At 46.6% G+C, this 18,471-nt stretch overlaps 1 protein-coding gene across 1 annotated transcript in view; it reads right to left on the bottom strand.

Annotated features, from left to right (window-relative positions):
* LOC147707296 (uncharacterized) overlaps nucleotides 1-18,471 on the bottom strand; it is a 154,233-nt gene that overhangs the window by 104,483 nt on the left and 31,279 nt on the right. The gene's annotated exons all lie outside the window — the stretch shown is intronic.

The raw sequence follows: 18,471 nt of genomic DNA, 5'->3' as shown, positions 1-18,471 counted from the left end.
GGTGTAGGAGGCCACGCTCTATTAGGTGTGGAAGCAAAGGAGATAGAGAACCACAATAAAGAAATCTCTTAGTGAATCTTCAGAGAGAACCCTCCTTCTACTCATTCAAATATCACATATATACAACTACATTTGCTATATATATTCAATGTAGTGGAGCAACTAGCTGGCAAAAATGTTGTGTAGTATTGCTAGGGTAGGTCAAAGGCAACAGAAAAAAGAAAAGAACAAAAACTAGAAATTAAAACAAAGAAATTAAAAGCATCCTAATTCAGAGAGTAAAGTTAGATCTCTTCAGAACTATGTCAATTCAGTTACTCAAAAGTAACCTTTTTGCGTGTGAGGCATTATGATAAAACAATCTGTTATAGCACACAGACCGCCTTCCCAGCGTACCTCTACCCTTGTTCCAATAGACATTGTAAACATCCTCCTAGGTTGTAAAAAGAGGACAATGTTTCTTCAAGGTGCTATCTTTCACAGATGCTCTAGAAACTTGGACCTAAAGAGGAAAGCACAGTCGCCTTGAAATCCTTACACCATCGATGTATCAAAGCAGCATCGATGTATCATAGCGCTCGGTCCTTGACGACGACAGGGAGGCCCTCGACTGAATCAGAGCTGCAGGCGATGACGCTGAGCCTTGGATCGGGACAAAAGGACAATGATAAAATAAATAAATAACTAAACAGCATAAAATCAACGGAGATCACCAACTGCCCCGAGGTTCACACCAGGCGCTCCCCCCCTTTCAATTTTGACCTCTAGTGCACAGAGCGGTGGCGGCTCTGGAAACGGTGGACATACGAAGACGTCAGCGGCGGCTGATTACAGGCTGGGGGCACCGGGCTGACAGTGTGGTGTGAGCTGCGGCTCAACCTGCCTGCGCTGGCGACTCCAGGTGACGGTGAAGGGGGGCAACGGGCTTGTGGCTGGGAGTGGGGACCCACAACACGCTCATCAATAGCCACCAGTTGAGCAGATAGACGGACTGGCAGTGAGCTGCATAGAGGCACCAGTGTGTGTTGCCAAGCAGAGTGTCACAGCTATTGCCGTTTCAGGGGCGGTTTTGAATTCTGCTCTAAGGCACGAAACGCCAGTGGCGGCTACATTATACACTAAGGATTGCAGCTAGGGGAGGACCACCGGGGCTAGAACAATCTGCGCCATTGATTGTGCTGGGGGGCAAATTGCAACGGCGAAGCCAGCAAGAACCCACTAAGCCCCACACCAATTCCTAATCCGGTGCAAGCTCGAGACAGTGTCGCCATGGCAGGTATAGGCCCGAGGAACCACTCCACCCAGGCCAAATTGGACCACATATGACAAAAGCAACTCACAGGGATCGGAGGGACGTCCATAATTGAGTAAGACACCTGAAGGCGATGGCGCCAAAAAGGTCACGTTGGAAGACATAATGAAAGCTCTCACAGTGGTTCAAACGACGGTGGGGACAATTTCGACAGACGTCTCACTGCTGCGGGCGGACTTCCACAAAATGACTGAACAAATAAAGGAAGTGGAAGTTGTAATGAAATCGCTGGTGGAGGACACGTCAGAATTACAAAGAGCGATGGAACGGATGGAAACCGATAATAAGCGCCTGAGGGAAAGGCTGGACGATCAAGAAGGGAGATCGAGAAGGAACAGCGTGCAAATTCTTGGCCTTCCCGAAACGGAGGTGAACCAGGCTATGGACTTATATGTCGAAGACATGATCAAAACCAAACTGCAACCCAAGGGAGTGTTCAGTTTCTTCTACGTGGAAAGGGCACATAGAGTCCCAGGAGGAAAGCCTAAACCGAGACCCAATCCTCCAGACAGCAAGAACATCTCAGCCGATTCGTATGCAAAACTCCACGCTTGCTTTCTTCCCGGACTATACGGCAGAGGTAGCCTGCCGCAGGAAAAGCTTCATTGAAGTCAAAAAGGAAATGAGGAAGCGTGAAATACCCAATTCCATGTTGTACCCGGCCCGGCTCCGAGTGGTGGCCGACAGCAAGACATGGTTTTTCGACACTCCAGAATCGGCATACGACTGGTTAGAGGGCAGGCGACAGGCAGGATCACAGAGACGTGTCAACAAGAACCACCGGCAACAACGAGAGACTAACCACGAGGGTTCCCAAGAACGTAGAACGTAGTAGGGAAGTACTGAGCCGTTCACCAATGGAAGAAGCGGCTGACCTGGAACTGAGATAGGAGAGGGGGCCTCCCGATCCACGCCAACGTCCTACTGTACTGCATACGAAAATTAGAATGACTTTGGATTATGGACTGAGGCGAGCCCGGGGGGAAGAGGGGGCTGCCGCCTCCGCGGGCCTTGTACCCCGGCAAGCAAGTACTATCGTTGGGTTTGGGGTAAAGCACTCTGCTATGTTGGGGAGGCGGGCAGTTTTATGTCCGTTAATGAGGGAGGCAGGGAGGAGGGATGGGGATGTTGGGGAATTTATGTTTCAGCACTGTTTATTTACTGTGGCAAGGCTTGATGACCGATGCACACTTACAGTACGTAGAGACGACAAATACATCATGAACATGGCGGGAGGGGCACACGCAGCAGATCCACTGCGATACCATAAACACTTTGATGTCCATGCACGACAACGATACCGCAGAGCTAAATAGACCACTAGTAACACACAGCACACAAGGAGAGGCCCATGGTGACGCAACCCGAAAATCCCCGGTGCCACCCCTGAAGATCCTAACATGGAACGTGCGAGGCCTGGGCGACAAAATAAAGTGAGGCCTGGTACTGCAGGCCTTGAAAAGGCATAACCCAACAGTAGTTCTGTTACAAGAGACACATCTCACAGGAGAGGGTACAAGATGGCGGCACACGTAGAGTTTGCCTCAGGTTCGAGAGGGAAAGGAATCCTGATCAAGAAGACCTCGTCCTTCATACTGCTGCAGACTAAGATTGATGACCAGGGTCGCTTCGCAGCGATACAAGGACAATGGGAGGGCAAACTCTTAAATATAGTTTCGGTTTATGTTCCTCCGGCGTTACAGTCGGTGGTAATGCCGGCTCTAGGGACGTTTCTATTGACACTGCCAGAGGGTGACCTTCTTATAGGAGGGGACTTTAACGCGACTGTAAACTCAGAAATTGAGAGATTTCCAGCGCAGCCACAAACATCAGGGCCCTCCCGATTCCAGGGATTTATTGAGGCGATGGGACTTGTAGATGTCTGGCAACAGACACACCCAACAGCAAATCAATATACATACTATTGCGCGGTACACAATAGTCTTTCCAGTATAGACTACCTCCTAATGGTGGGCTCGAGGACACAAGATGTTGAGGAGGTTGACATTAAACCTAGGGGCATATCAGACCATTCTCCAGTGTTGTTGACTCTCGCTTGTAGGGAGACGCCGCATAAGAGAATATACCCAATTTACCCCAATTATCTGAACATCCCCAATATAAGGAGAGAACTTAAAAAGACGACCAAACATTACTTTGCAGAAAATACCACCTCTGTACAGTCCCTGTCTACACTCTGGGAAGCATACAAAACGGTCCTCCGGGGGCAGGCCAAAGTGTCCATTACTGGGCATAAACGAGCACAACAAACGGAAGTGTCGGACTTAGAACTTGCCGTCAACGCGGCAAATATAGCACACATGGCTGATCCCTCCTTAGATTCAGCGCACGCGTTACTACTCCAGCAACAGTGCCATAAAGCCCACTTGCAACATCAGACCGCAAACCACATTACTGCAACGTCACATAAAATATACGACGTGGGAGATAAAGCAGGGAGGGTATTGGCGTGGCTGGATAAAAAAGGGGGGGGACCCAGGGGGACACAGCATTTATACTCGAAGGCAGGCATATTACAGACTCACCCAGAGTAGATAGTGACAATACTAGCTGACCATTTCGAAGAAGTCTATACTCTAGTCCAAGAAGTACTAGAATCCGAAGCTCTCAGCTCTATTGCCCGCATAGAAACTCCTGCCCTCCCGCCCGAGGCGACCGCCCAGCTAGAGGCAGACCTCACGACTGACAAACTGCAGTCAGCAATAGGGGCACTACAATCCGGAAAAGCGCTGGGCCCCAACGGGATCCCTATAGAATGGTACAAACTCATGTCAGAAACTTTAAGCATGACGCTACTGGCGATGTGTAACGATAGCCTGCAAACAGCAATGCTCCCGCCGGACTAACGTAAGGCAATGATTGTGGCGATTCCTAAACCGGGCAAACCTACATCAGATTGCACCTCCTATGGCCCAATATCACTTTTGAACGCGGAGGCAAAAATTTTGGCTAGAGTACTAGACAACAGACTGATGCCCCACCTCCCCCGACTGATCCACCCAGACCAGTCGGGCTTCATGCCACACCGGAACACTGCCCTTAACCTCAGACGGGTTCACGGTGTATTGGCGCAGGCTTCGTTGCTCTCCGAACCAGCAATAATAATGTCATTAGACGCAAAAATGGCGTTCGATTTAGTAGAATGGAGCTACCTTTTTGCAGTCCTATCACATATGGGCTTTGGCCCTAAATTTCAGGCCTGGATACGACTCCTATATACTGAGCCAGTGGCTCAGGTAACAGCAAACGGCCATGTATCCCATACAATACAATTGGCAAGAGGAACACGCCAGAGCTGTCCGCTATCACCGTTATTGTTCGCATTCACGCTAGAGCCATTGGTGACCTTAATTAGGCAGATGCCATTGTTGAAGGGCATTCGTTGGGCAGCGGGATGGGAAGACCGAGTCTCCCTCTACGCTGAAGACATGCTGCTGTACCTTACAGACCATGACCGTAGCATTCCTGAACTCCTGAACCTATGCAACACACACGGAACAATATCTGGATACACGATAAATTGGACCAAATCAGTTCTATATGTCCTGAACGGTCCGGATCCGTCACTCCCCGCCGACTGTCCGATTGTGGTAACCAGAGATTCTTTTAAATATTTAGGTGTACATATTACTAGTAATGCGATAGATTTCTTTGGTAAAAACCTGACACCCCCTCTGGAGCGATTAAAACGAGATGTCAAACACTGGGTGTCATTGCCCCTAACTCTGTTGGGAAGAGCAGCGCTATACAAAATGATGGCCCTGCCACGGTTCCTCTATGCTCTAGATAGCGCGCTATACCTGATACCACCACGATACTTTAAGAAGGTCGCGGCTCAAGTGTCGGCCCTCATGTGGGGCAATTTACCGGCACGTATAGCCCAAATTAAATTAAATAAGAGCTGGTATGAGGGTGGAATTGCATTGCCGAACTTACAATTATACTACTGGGTGACGCAACTCAACACCATCAACAGCTGGCTACATGCACCCCAGGACAATCCAGCCTACAGAGCCGATAGGGGACAATTAGGTATGAACAACATACTGGCGGTGCTATATAATAGAAGTCTGACCGCCAAATTGGTAGGACCCACAAAACAGACAGTTCCTTTGTGGTATACGGCACAGTCAAAACTGGGCTGGAAAAACACTATCACCAAACTTACTCCTCTATGGGACACCAAGGCACTGGGACAATTGAGGAAAAGTAAGGGCTTTACACAATGGGACAATATTGGGATCTACGCAGTGGGTGACATGTGGGATAAGGGAACAGTGATCCCCTTTTCACAACTCCAACAACAATACGATTTGGGCCAGAATGAAATTTATCGCTACGTACAGATTAGGCACGCGTTGCTGACTGCACTCCCAGCTGACACAGACGTCCCAGAGGCCTCACCACTGGAAGACCGTCTGCTCACAGATTTTATGCCACAACGAGCTACGTCCCTCACGTATAAGAAGTTGATTAATAATTTACCAGAACCCACACTTAAACTCCGGGATAAATGGGTGGAGGAGGTTGGCGATATGGATGACACGGACTGGCTAATGGCTCTGGCATCCCCTAAGGAGGTGGGCATCTCAGCTAAATTCCGTCTGGTGCAACTCAAAGTACTATATCGAGTATACTACACCAGAACCACACTGCACAAGCCACAGCGAGCGACATATCCCTCCTGCCTCAGAGGGTGCGGAGAGGAGGGCACACTTTTTCACACACTGTGGGACTGTCCGGTAATACTTGAATACTGGTGGCAGGTCCTACTCACTATGTCACGAGCGCTGAATGTCTACCTCCTGCCTGAACCTAGGGAGTGTATTTTGAATGTGTGGGACCCTAATGACCTCACTCGACAGGGACAAACATGGGCTACGCTTGGTCTGGTGGTGGCAAAGAGAGACATAGCGCAGAAATGGGGAGCAGCGGACCCCCCCACATTGGCGATATGGTGTAGAAATATGGACTTAATCATGGTGACGGAATGCACGGTTTACAAAAACTGGGGTAGCCCACGTAAATGGAACAAAATCTGGGCGCCATGGAACACCTATAGGGGGGAACTATGCAATCTACTATCAGATGATGATACAGATAGTTCAGAAGATGAAGATATGGAAGACTAGTGATGCGCTGTCTGAACAAACTGGTGTATGTCAATGAGACAAGTAATATATGCAGACTCTTTTGAGACCAGTGGACCTGCTTAAGCCTCGATGATCGAATGAACCTGATACTATGTGCCTTGTTTGATTGCCTAAGTTATGTAAACCAAACTCATTTATTTCTATGATTATTGTTTACACTACAACTGTTTTTCTCCAATAAAAACAATATAAAAAAATTATAATAAATAAATTGATTCTGTACAGTTAAGACTCAGAGGTTTTCCTGGTCAACCTGCCCTGTAGTTGTTGTCATCAACATTAGTAAGTTTTTACCAACCTACAATGTTCCGTTGATGAGATTGTTTATCGATAGCTGTTGGGATACATACTGCACAGCCCCATCTCACAAAGATGGTGCGTATGATCACCAGCAGACGACCCTTGTTAGATTGCTGCTAAAAATAGCAGACTAGGAACACTGTTTACCTAAAACAACATAAAAGGCTGTTTAAAATGTTGTGACATCATTTTACCATCTCTTATAAATATTTTTCAAAATCAAACATAACTGAAAACAAATATGCAGTAATCACATGACTAAATGCACTTCTATTGTGCAATATGAAATAGATGTTGTCCTTTGTTTTCTAGATTTCTATCCAGAGCATTTGAGAAAGCAGACAGAATAAGGATCCAAAATACCACCCTAGGATTCAGTTTTTGTGCTCTTATTGGATAGGGAATTACAAGACAGCATCTTAGATCAAGAGGAACATTACATCGTCCACGTACTGTGATGTCCAGATGTTACTATTGTGAAAAAAATTTTGAATTAGAAAACAGTGTTTTACATAGGTTGGCTTCAGTTATCATAACCAGTAGTAGGCTTAGAGGGAATCATAATGACACCCGGTTCCAGCGAACCTAAAATTAAACTCTGAATGGACCTTTTCCACAATGCAAGATCAGGAATTTGACATGGACCTATAACAGTAGAGTTGTGACCTATTACAAGCCTTGGAGAAGCAGTTTGGTCTCAAAACACTCTTCACATCCAGAGGCAAATATACCCTTTTCTAACTTTAGTGGTTGCATTAAAGGTAAAACGAAAAGCAGGTCCCTTCTTTCTGCACAACTGAAAAAAGTTTGAAGATTAGTCCACAGTTCCACCTATGATGATAGCAATAATCATCTCACAGAGTATGCTGATTTTTTTTTAATCTTTCCTTTTTTCTTTTTGGAGTTGCCTCTCTAATTCTGACCTGAAGAGACCCCTGCAGCTGAATAGGCTTTCCCAACCAATCCTAGACTACCTATCGGTTAAGTAAGGCTTCACTATTATTGAGTCAATAAAATTATGGTTGAGGAAATTTGGAAGGCATTAAGGATATGCTTTCTGGTAAAGCTGTGGCACTTGATGACACCACAGCAAATTCAACAAAGCAGCTAAGGCACAACTCACTCCACTGCTGGACAAGTTTTTAGGTAGAGCTAGACAGTGCATGAGCTGTCTCTTCGAGACCTGCTGTGATCAGTCTGTATGCTTAGAGTGCATCCCCTTCCATGCCATTTCTTTTCATTTTTCGTTGTCAGTGTCCTTTAAAAATTCTTGCTTGCTAGTGGTCAGTCCTGCCTTTTTGTCCCTCCTTTCTCTCTTGTGTTCCTCCCACAGAGCAGGAACTTAGTACTGCCTCATTCTGCTATGGTTATTTATCTGTTCTTTAGGGGGCTAATTGTTTTATTGGTTTCCTAATCTGTTACTGTTTGCCTGTATTTAGCATCTGCTTCCTAGCTGCTTATATGCAAATATAACATTCTTCCTCCCACCTCCTCTTAATGCCACAGTTGTGCTACTGCTGCCTTTTTACTGCTGCCTCCCCCACCATGGATCCGGCTGCATTGCTTGCATTTTTTTATTTAGGCTTTTTGCACTTTTCGATCTCCTCCATCAGTTGGGCTATTTCTAGTTGTATATTCTACATATAGTAGACCAATTAGGAATGCTAAAAACATTGAAGGCCCTATGCGGAAATGTTCACCTCCCCGATAGGTTGGAGTACAGAGTTTGCTAAATAAAAATCTTTTGCATGTCCTAGGGGTGTTGGCGCAGTTCAGGTTGGTAAAGAGTGTAAGCAGATGAGACCCTGAATGTATAAAAGACAGGCAGTTGAGCAGCCCCTCAATAGGTCAGAACTGTCATAGGTATTTGCTAACAAGTTTGAGGAATGTCTCCACAAAGGATTTAGCACTGGTTGGCTTCAGAGACGTAATTGGGGAAGAGATAACTTTAGTTTTGTTTACTTCAAATGAAACAGAGGGGCATATTCTCAAAGATTTATTGCCAAGTTAACGGCACCTTACCGCAGCCAAAGTGGCGATAAACCTATTGCCCCATTCACGAGCTGGTGCTAACAGCCCATATCACCAGTTTACCTGCGATAGCAGCCACAGAGAACATCGCCACAGATGACCCCAGCAACTATCGCTAATTAGATGCAGAGTAGGCTTTTCCGTGCCAAAAAACGTGACAACACCACTCCGCAATATTCTCAACGACCAGCCAGATCTGCGATAAGGTCACAAAGCACGCATAAGGTGCGTTAGTAGCAGGAATTTAACACCTGCGCTGACCTGGTGTAAAGTCGGACCACAGCCTGCACCAGGAAAGGGAGCCCAGCCCACAACCACACTAGGGGCCTCATTTATGAGAAATGAAACATTGCTGCGTGAAAGTAGCGATGCATCACTTCTCAGTGTGCACTCCTTGCGACATTCCTGATGCGTCATTTTTACAGTATGACGCATCATGTCGCAAGGAAATACAGATACGTTTGTATTTCTGACGTATATGTAAGCGCAAAAGTGACGCATTGCTCGAGTGTGTCACAAAAGTGACGCAACTCCAGCAATGCGTCCTTTCACATGGGGAAGCTCCATGTGAAAGGGCCTGTGTCAGTCTTACGCCTGCTGTGAGGCAGGCGCAAGATTTTGACGCAACGGCGTCCTAAAAGTGACGCAGCAAAATGTCATAGATTTCACTGCGTCACTTCTATGACCCTTCCTTGCGTCAATACGCCCCCCATGCATACATTATACCTGGTGCAGGTATAATGTGGTGCAGGGGTTTACAAAGTGACGCATCTACTTAGATGCGTCACTTTGTAAATATGGCGCAACAAGGCACATTTTTTACGCCACTGGTGCATCACAAAAAGTGACGCACCGGCGGCGCAAAAGTAACACACTGCCTCATAAATGAGGCCCTAGAAGCTCAACAGATGCATTGGAGCTACTGATCATGCAGCTGGGAGCCCCCACAGGGCCACAATACCCACAGCCACCACCCCCAGGCCCGCCACCCCCCTGGACCCCAACCGCCCCCCACCCCCGGATCACCACAGACAGAAGACCTTCAGAAAACGCACCAGACGGAGGTGATAATTTTTGGCAATCTTACACCCACCTGGTCCTCTCTATTTGGTGGCCAGCAGACTTAGGAACACCTCCTTCACCAGTCTCAAAAGTCAGAAATCTCAGGGTCGTCTTCGACACCAAGTTGTCGTTTATGTACCATGCTAATTCAGTAGTCTCCTCAGCCTTCTACACCATTAAAATCATAAAGAAACTTCTTCCATACCTCCCGTCCACAGCCGCTAAGACGCTAATCAGCACACTTGTCAAGTCCAAAGTAGATTATTGTAACAGTCTATTCATTAATGCTCAAGAAAGAGTTCTTAACAAACTCCAACTAATACAAAATGCAGCGGCCAGGCTTCTGACAGGCACTCCCGAATTTGAACCTATCCCAAATGTGGTCCGTCAACTCCACTGGCTGCCTGTCAGAAGCAGATCCAAGTTTAAGGCTCTCTGCATCACCTACAAGGCTATACATTCCATTGGACCTGACTTTCTCAAGCAATCCCTCTGCCCTTACAACCCCCCCAGACGACTACGCTCCTCCACTGCTAATCTTCTCATTGTCCCCCGAACAAAAAAAGCATCCTGGGGAGACAGATCTTTTTTGTGCACCACCACTAAACTTTGGAACAAGCTTTCCCCCCACATCAAGACCAGTCCTACCTTGCTCACCTTCAGGAAGCAGATAAAGACATGGCTTTTCAATCAATAACGCGTAGTGTTTACCCCCTTGGTTCCAGTCCTCAGTGCCGAGTCACCCTTGGGGTGGTTGCACGCTTTATAAATTGCATAAATAAAATAAGTCAATTACCAGCACTTCCAGGCTGGCACGTACGGAAATGCGCTGCTCGTTGGTAAGTACCAAATGAACACACCACACACCTCAAATCCACCAGCATGCAACTCACAACTCCGGGAATGCACACGTCACAAAGTCACATACAACATGCGAAACAACATGCCCACCCACAGGACACGGCAGCGTAACTCACTGTGGGAACCTGTGCGAGCCATGTACACAAGCCATCAATGGCATGGCACCTCAGCCACACAATAGCAGATTGTGGGTAGAGGTGGGGACCAGGCATGTGCGAAGGAGGCAAGTGACTCATGAATGGGAATGTACACTATGCCAAGTGTGATATAGATGTGATGGCCCAACAGCAGTATGCCGACCACACACATGTCCATGTCTACATACAGTGCTGGTGTATGGAGTGTAGTGGACAGTGGACTCAACCATGTCACCCCAGCCAGTGTGGAAGACCACGGAAATATGGCTTGTGAAGTCCCCCTGTAAGCGTGTGCCAGCATAGAGGTGTGAGTAAACAGCACTTTACCGCTGCCGACCACACACATGTCCATGTCTACATACACTGCTGGTGTATGGAGTGTAGTGGACAGTGGACTCAACCATGTCACCCCAGCCAGTGTTGGAGATCACGGAAATATGGCTTGTGACGTCCCCCCTGTAAGCGTGTGCCAGCGTGGAGGTGTGAGTAAACAGCACTTTACTCTGGGCACGGTTCCCTTCCGGAATGCTCAATGTCTCTGCCAGGGCAGCGCCTCTCACCCCACCACGAGGCTGGCACCGTGAGCAGTGGTGCCTGCGATCCTGTGCTCATGATGCACCCCAGCCGCAGATCCCCAAAAACGTCTTGCCCGCCCCTGTGCACCCAGGCCTCAATTCCCACCTGCTGACACCAGTGTGTGTCAAAGAGGGCCCACCACGTCCTGGTGCAAGCTCCAAGCCCAAGGCCCACGACCCTGGCAGCCTCCTCAGACCATCACGGCCTTCTCGTTGACGTACTCCACCGGCTGACACAGTGGACATGTAGGTCACACATTTGGTACTGAGTACACACTGGCAGAGGATATCTAACTATGGCTGTGTTTAAATCACTATACCCCCGTCGATGTGGTGCCACCCACGCCATGCATAGCATTCCAACCACACGTGTATGTGGGCCCTTGCTGTCTTCGGCCTTCGGCCTACACTGCAGTCCTGCAGGTCTCATACCAATCCAATACAGTCCGTACCAGGCAGGACACAGCATCGTCGCTGGCTAAACACCCGCTCAACTCTGCTGCCACTAGCTCTGTCAACCACAAATCTGCTCCACATGCCATTCCAACGTCGTGTACAATCTCTGGTTGCACTTTGGTGGCATCTGAGTCCATGGGCTGGGGGTTGTCTTCATCATCATGTAGCTGATACTGCCACGGTGGTAAAGAGGAGTCTGTAGCATTCCACTCCGCTATTTGCCTGTTTCTGCTTGCGTCTACCCTCTGCATCATGCCCAGGAGGACACCTTCCACTATCCCTCGCACCCTCCGCAACATTCACCTTGGACACCGATGAGGAACCGCACAGCTTGTGTGGCCCCACCTCAGTGCAGCGTAAGTCACCGTCCCATGGCGGTATGCCTGTGGCAGCCGCAGTGCATCCTGGGCCACTGACTCTGTGCAGCTCAAGTCATGGACCCATGCCCTTTGCAGCTTATACTGCTGATAGCCTGATAACTGGTGTGGTTGTTGCCAGCACGCTTCAACCCCTGAGGGGTGGCTTACACTACGCAACACCCATCCAGCACAGGATTCACTGGACAGGTGACTCTGGCAATAAAAGGGGCCGGGCACAAGTGCCCGTAGTCAGTGCCACAAACTCACTCAGTGTCTCTGTGTGGTCATTATGTATGCATGAGGGCCATGGGCCATTCCAAATTGTGTTGTGTCCATGTCCCCGCAGGCAGTGGGGTAGACCTGGAACATGTAGCTTTGTCATACCTCCCTGTGAGCGTAAGCGGAGTGGACAGGTGTATGGCAGTACAGCGTAGGGGTGTGGCTCTTCTACACGTGGATCTGGGTGTAGTTCAGTTTAGGCCTTGCCAAGGAAGTGACTGATGCATGTCTCTCTGTTGTAACGTCTGCGCCACCCGTCTCGCAATGGACAATGTTGCTATATGGCATGCCCCCGGAGTGCGGGCTCTGCCAAAGGGTACATGAGGGAGGGCATGCCCGCTCGGGGTCAGGGATCACTCATGCCAAATATTGTGTGTGTTGCTCTAAGTGCAGCATGTGCCAAATGTCTACCCACAAACGCATGGCGAGGTCAGCCAGGCAGGTGCTCTACATCTGTGTCTGTCCTGTCCTCACAATAGGCCTACACACACATCGCTGGCCACCTTCAGCACACATCATTACTGTGTCGTAGTCAGGCTTGTGGACATGCGCAGACAGGCATGACAATGGTGTGCCGTCAGGGTGCAAGTGATGCAACTGCTTTGCGCATACTAGTGACTATACTCAGGAGGAGGGAGGGAGGAGCAGCAGTGAGGCTCCGTAATACACATGGATGGTGCTCATTTGCTACAGGCAGTTAATTTCATACAGGAATTACTAAATCGCACATATCACACACCAATGGACCAGTGAGAATGCCAACACATCATGCAGTATGTAGTGTTGACTCACGTCTCTTTTCTCTGTCACAGGTGACCAAGGATATGCACTCTGCACTTGGATGATGACACCCCTCCGATCCCCGAACACACAGACCCAGAGGCAGTACAATTGGCCCACAAACGCATCAGGGGCATCGTGGAGCGCACATTTGGTGTGTTGAAGTCACGTTTCAGGTGCCTGGACGTCACAGTTGGAAGGCTCCTGTACAGCCCAGACATTGTGTGCAAGATGATTATTGCATGTTGTGTGTTGCACAACATATGTCTACGTAGCAAAGCCCCATGGAAACGAGTGCCAGATGCACAGGACGATGATGATGAAGATGAGGCAGGTGGAACAGATCTGCCCGTAGGAACACCATCATTGACAATTTATTCTCATGTTGACGTCACATTTTGACGGTCCTTGGAAATCTGGGGACAGTACGATGAATGACCACAGGCACAGCATGTGCAAATAAATGCATTACAAGACACATTCCAGGCGTGCATGTCACTCATCTGTACAGGCACATTACTCAGACAAGTGTGGGTGGCACATGTAGTGCTTGCAATTTTTTTAATTTGGTAATCGATGGTGGGTGGGTCACGTCTGTGCAGTGAGGCTGTTTAGGGTGTCACATATTGGAACTGCCAGTTCTCTGTGTCACAGTTGGAACGGTATCCGACTCTTCAGAGATTCAGATGTGTCCCAATCCATTCCATTTTGGCTGTCATCTGTGGCCTGCAAGTGACAACAGTGCCCTTTTGGGATCTGATTAATGCTGTCATGATGCAGGGATGCGCCCTGTGACTCAAGTCCCACGACATGGGCAACATGTACTTAAGGGGGAGTCACTGATCCTACATTAATCCATGCTTTCATTATTGTTTGGTCATGGACATGGCACGTTTGTGTGCAGGTGGGTGCTGTTTATTCCTCTGCAATATGAAGAGGAGATGCGGTTTCACAGTGTGCCCCATGTATGTTTCCGCATTGGCCCAGGTTACGTACAGAATGCATGTCAATGTGCATTGTGCCTGTTTGTGAGGGTATGCCTGCCTGATGCGGGACAATGGTCATTTGTTCTGCATCACAGCTGTTGGGCTGTGCTCGTACGTTGTGATCTCACTGTATGTTTTACTCTGCTTTTATGGGGCATTTCCAAGCATGACGTGTGTGGATTGCAGCTGGTTTTCACTGATTTTCAAATCGCGATTTGCCTTATCGCAGCTTTTTCTGCATTCGTTTTTGTGGTGTCCCTTTGGTTTTAACGCTGTCATTTGGCGCGTTATAGTGAGACTATCGCATGTTGAGAACACTTAGTTAACACAGCGTAATTTTCGATGTTTCGATGTTGAAAGTTGCGTTACGCTACTTTTTCCATACTTATCACACATTCTTGAGAATATCCCCAAATAATTTAGTTGGAGCAGCAGGTTCAGTCCTGGTGTCAAGCTGTATCTGTCTCTGTAAAGAAAATGAGGAAATGCGGTTAGTCTCCTTTCAAAGTGATCATAGTGGAATAAAACAGAACCAGGTTTACCTTGCTGGTCTCCCTGCCGGAAACAGTGAGCAGGTGTTGGGAGGAGTTGGTGGAAACATGATGGTTCACAAGAAAGGATAGTCCCTATAAACTTCATTAATGATACATCTCAGGATTTGAGGAACTGGAATAGGTTCAACCGTTGGCAGACTGATGAGCGACAGAAGGAAAGCGACCCTAGTTCTTGCAGGCAGGTTCCATTGAGGAGAGAGAGATGTTCTTTTAAAAATGTTCAGTACAGTTGCTTTCCTTCATGGACCAGTGGAGGGGTAGATGAGTTTGACTGGTAGGAGTTAGGGCATCCACAGTTGGTTAAGGTCAAGGTATGGGGCATTCATGGATTTGAAACATTTATAGACATGAAACACCATAGAGAGATCTTGAAGCACTATTCCATTTTGTTCCTTCAAGAAACCTGGCTGTTGGAGTGCTTGCATTAAAAGGGGTTTGTTGCCATTGGTCAAAATGCTGGGGCTTAGTTATGATGAAGATTGGTGGGTGGATTACGAACATTGGTTTCAGTCTTCTGTGGGAGAAAGATAAGAAAGCTCCAAACCACTTACTTATGGGTTCTTACTTGTTTAATCAACATGTATGTCAATACGGAGGGCCCAAAGCAAATTATATGGCTAACTGTGTATGTGCCACTAATTTGCCCTCTCCCTGAGTGTGAGCTGCAGAATTTGGTTAATAATGTAAAAAATAAATTATGTCGTAATTATTTTGATGACCTCTTATTGGTAGGGGAGGATTTTAATGAAAAATCTGTTTACAAAGATCTTGATTTACGAGGTTATGAAATAATTGAGATTAGCATTAAATATCCCGTAATTTATTTTTTCTGAAAGCCCTAGAGAAGTATATGCTGAGGTATTAAATTGTCTAGCGGAATTGAATTTGATCAATGTAAATTATAGTTGCTAAGTTCATATTCCAGCTGGGAAAACATTTAAGTATGGTAAAAGTAAACTCCCTATCGATTATGTGATGGACTCATTTCACCAGTTCCACCTGGTACAACACTTTAGAGTCAAAGAAATGGGACCCAGCAATCATCTTGCCCTTATTCTGGACTGTAAAGAGGCGTTTTTTACACTGCCATGTGATGTAACCCTTTTGGAGGTGGTTCACCACAACAGAGTAAGAGTCCAGATTACAGAAGATGTGCTACTAGCACGTTCCTTAGGCAATTTTGAACCCTTCTCCCTGGAATTAGGTCAAGGTGCACTGGATTGGTGTGGTAGACTATATTTGAGCTAGCAAAAGTGGGTCCTCACTTAGGTAATAGTCTTAGGGATAAGGATAATTCTTGGTTCAATGATGAATGTTGATAGGGTAGAAGGGTGGTAAAAAGGAATCTTAACCACTCAACGTTAAATCCCAATGATGTCAGTCTAAGAACAGCAATGATTACATCGAAGGTTACCTATTGGAACGTAGGTGCTCATAAAAAAAGAGAGTTCTGTAGGTTAACCTGTGAGGCAATATTGGCGACAATGGCTGATAAGGATAGTAAACAGTTCTGGTGACTAGTGAACTCTTTAACCCACTTTTCACCATCCTCTTTAGAGCCTCAAATGAGTGAAGAGGATTGATTCGCTTCCATCTCCTCTTTATACAGGGGTGGAAACATTGAGAATAGGTTAGTGGTCCAGGGCAGCTCTGATTTGGATATTCAAGTGCTAGTTGACAGAAATCTTGTCAGAGCTAATTAGTAACATGAAAGCCTCTAGGGAGGAACACCCAGATGGTCTTCCATCTGTGATATTTAAAAAAGATCCAAGGACATGGGTTTCCATCCAAAGTAAATGTTTTCTATGGGTAACACTGACTGGCTGCCTACCAGAGTCTAGGAAGGGAGCTATAGTGAAGCATATCCATAAAAAGGGCAAAAAGGATCAACCAGCTAACTACCCTTTGATCTAGCCTTTATTTATCCTGTCCAATCTTTATGCCAAAACAGTGTTAAAGCATCTTGTGGCCTGGGCTTTTGTTACTGGACTGTTCCCAATGGAACAAGGAGGCTTTAGGTTGAAGCATTCCAGAATGGACCACTATTTCATATTGTGGAGAGCCGCAAGGAAGTCAATGGAATCGGTAGGTGGCCTTTGCTTCTGCTTCATTATCATCCGAGCAACTTCAACAAGGTGGCTAGAGATACACTTTGGCGCCAATTACAGCAGTAGAAGATATCTGGGGCATTGTTAGGCTCGGTAATGAAACTCCATAGAGGGTTCAGATTGATCTTGATGGACTTGGGAATCTGACTAGAAACATTTTTGTTGTTAATGGCTTGCGACAGGGATGCGTCTTAGCACCCCTGCTGTTAATCTGTTCATTGCATACATTCCCCAGATGTTGCATGCAACACACAGTTTCTCACCAAAGGTTGGTGGTAGGCACATTAGTTGCCTCATATATGCAGATGACCTGGTAGTGATGGATCTTACACCTATATGGCTGCAAAGGAAATTAAATGCCCTAAATGTTTACTGTGTAAAAAATAAATTAAAAATAAATGTTGATAGGACAAAAGTAATGTTTTTTGCTAGGAAGACAGGGAAATTTGTGAAGTTCCTTGGAAACGTAAGATTGGAGCAGGGTAGAGAGTTTAAGTATTTGGGGCTTACCTTTTCAGACGATTTGAGGTGGGATAAACAAATGGCTACTCAGAAGCTTTTCATATCTGCAGTAGTGAATGGGGTGAAAAGGTTTGACCGCAGGTTTCTTAGTCATACCTTTGAGCCTCTAAGCAGAGTTATACAGGTTAATTTAATCCCTCAGGCCCTATATGGAGTTGAGGTGTTGGCTTTGGACAGGCAAGTTGTATGGGATGGGCGAGAAGGTAATTCCAAAAAACAGCTTCTTGATCTCCCTAAAAATGCTATGATTCAAGCTGTAAAGAGGGAGTTGAAAACCGTAGCCTGGAGTGTGCTGGCCAATGCAAGAGGCCTGAAATTCTATTTGTCTCTTAGAGATGGAGGCCCTGGACATAAATTGTCAGAACAAATCATTTCAGAGATAATATTGACTTTCTCTGGTAATAGGAACCCGGTAACAATAATGTTAAAGCACTTGAACGTCCAAGAGATGTGTTTTGAAGGAGGGGAAGTCGTTTTCTTTAACCAAATAAAGAGTACACTTAGGCAAAGCGCCACACAAAGTAGTTGGACAGAGGATTTCATCTACCTTAAAACTAAGAGCTCAGTCAATAATTTTCTAACTTCACAGGAAAGCATAGATTTGTTCCCATATCTTTATAATATCCATGGTAAGCACTGTCGAATGAAGTTCTGCCCTTGAGTGTAGGAATAAACCCTGGATGGCGTATTGGCAAAAACAGAGGTTGCTAAGAACAATAGCCAGTGGTCCTGCAAAAGATGTAGGAAATATTCAGTGAGCCATTTATTGTTGAACTGTGCATTTTTTATTGAGACAAGGAAAAAGGTACTTCTACCGGTGTTTAAAAGATATGGGATTCAAACTAGAGAAAGGGGGTTGAAGCGGATTCACAGTCTTGTATTCCAAGATGTCGCTATTACAGTTGCCCAATATTTGTGTAAAATTCTAAAGAATAATTTGGTTCTATCTTCACATTAGTGTTTAAGATCTAGGTT

This window comes from Lissotriton vulgaris, chromosome 6 (genome assembly GCF_964263255.1).
Source record: "Lissotriton vulgaris chromosome 6, aLisVul1.2, whole genome shotgun sequence".
In the NCBI taxonomy this organism is placed as follows: Eukaryota; Metazoa; Chordata; class Amphibia; order Caudata; family Salamandridae; genus Lissotriton; species Lissotriton vulgaris.
The sequence above is the reverse complement of the archived record's forward strand: the minus strand, read 5'-3'. Positions and strand labels throughout refer to the sequence as shown.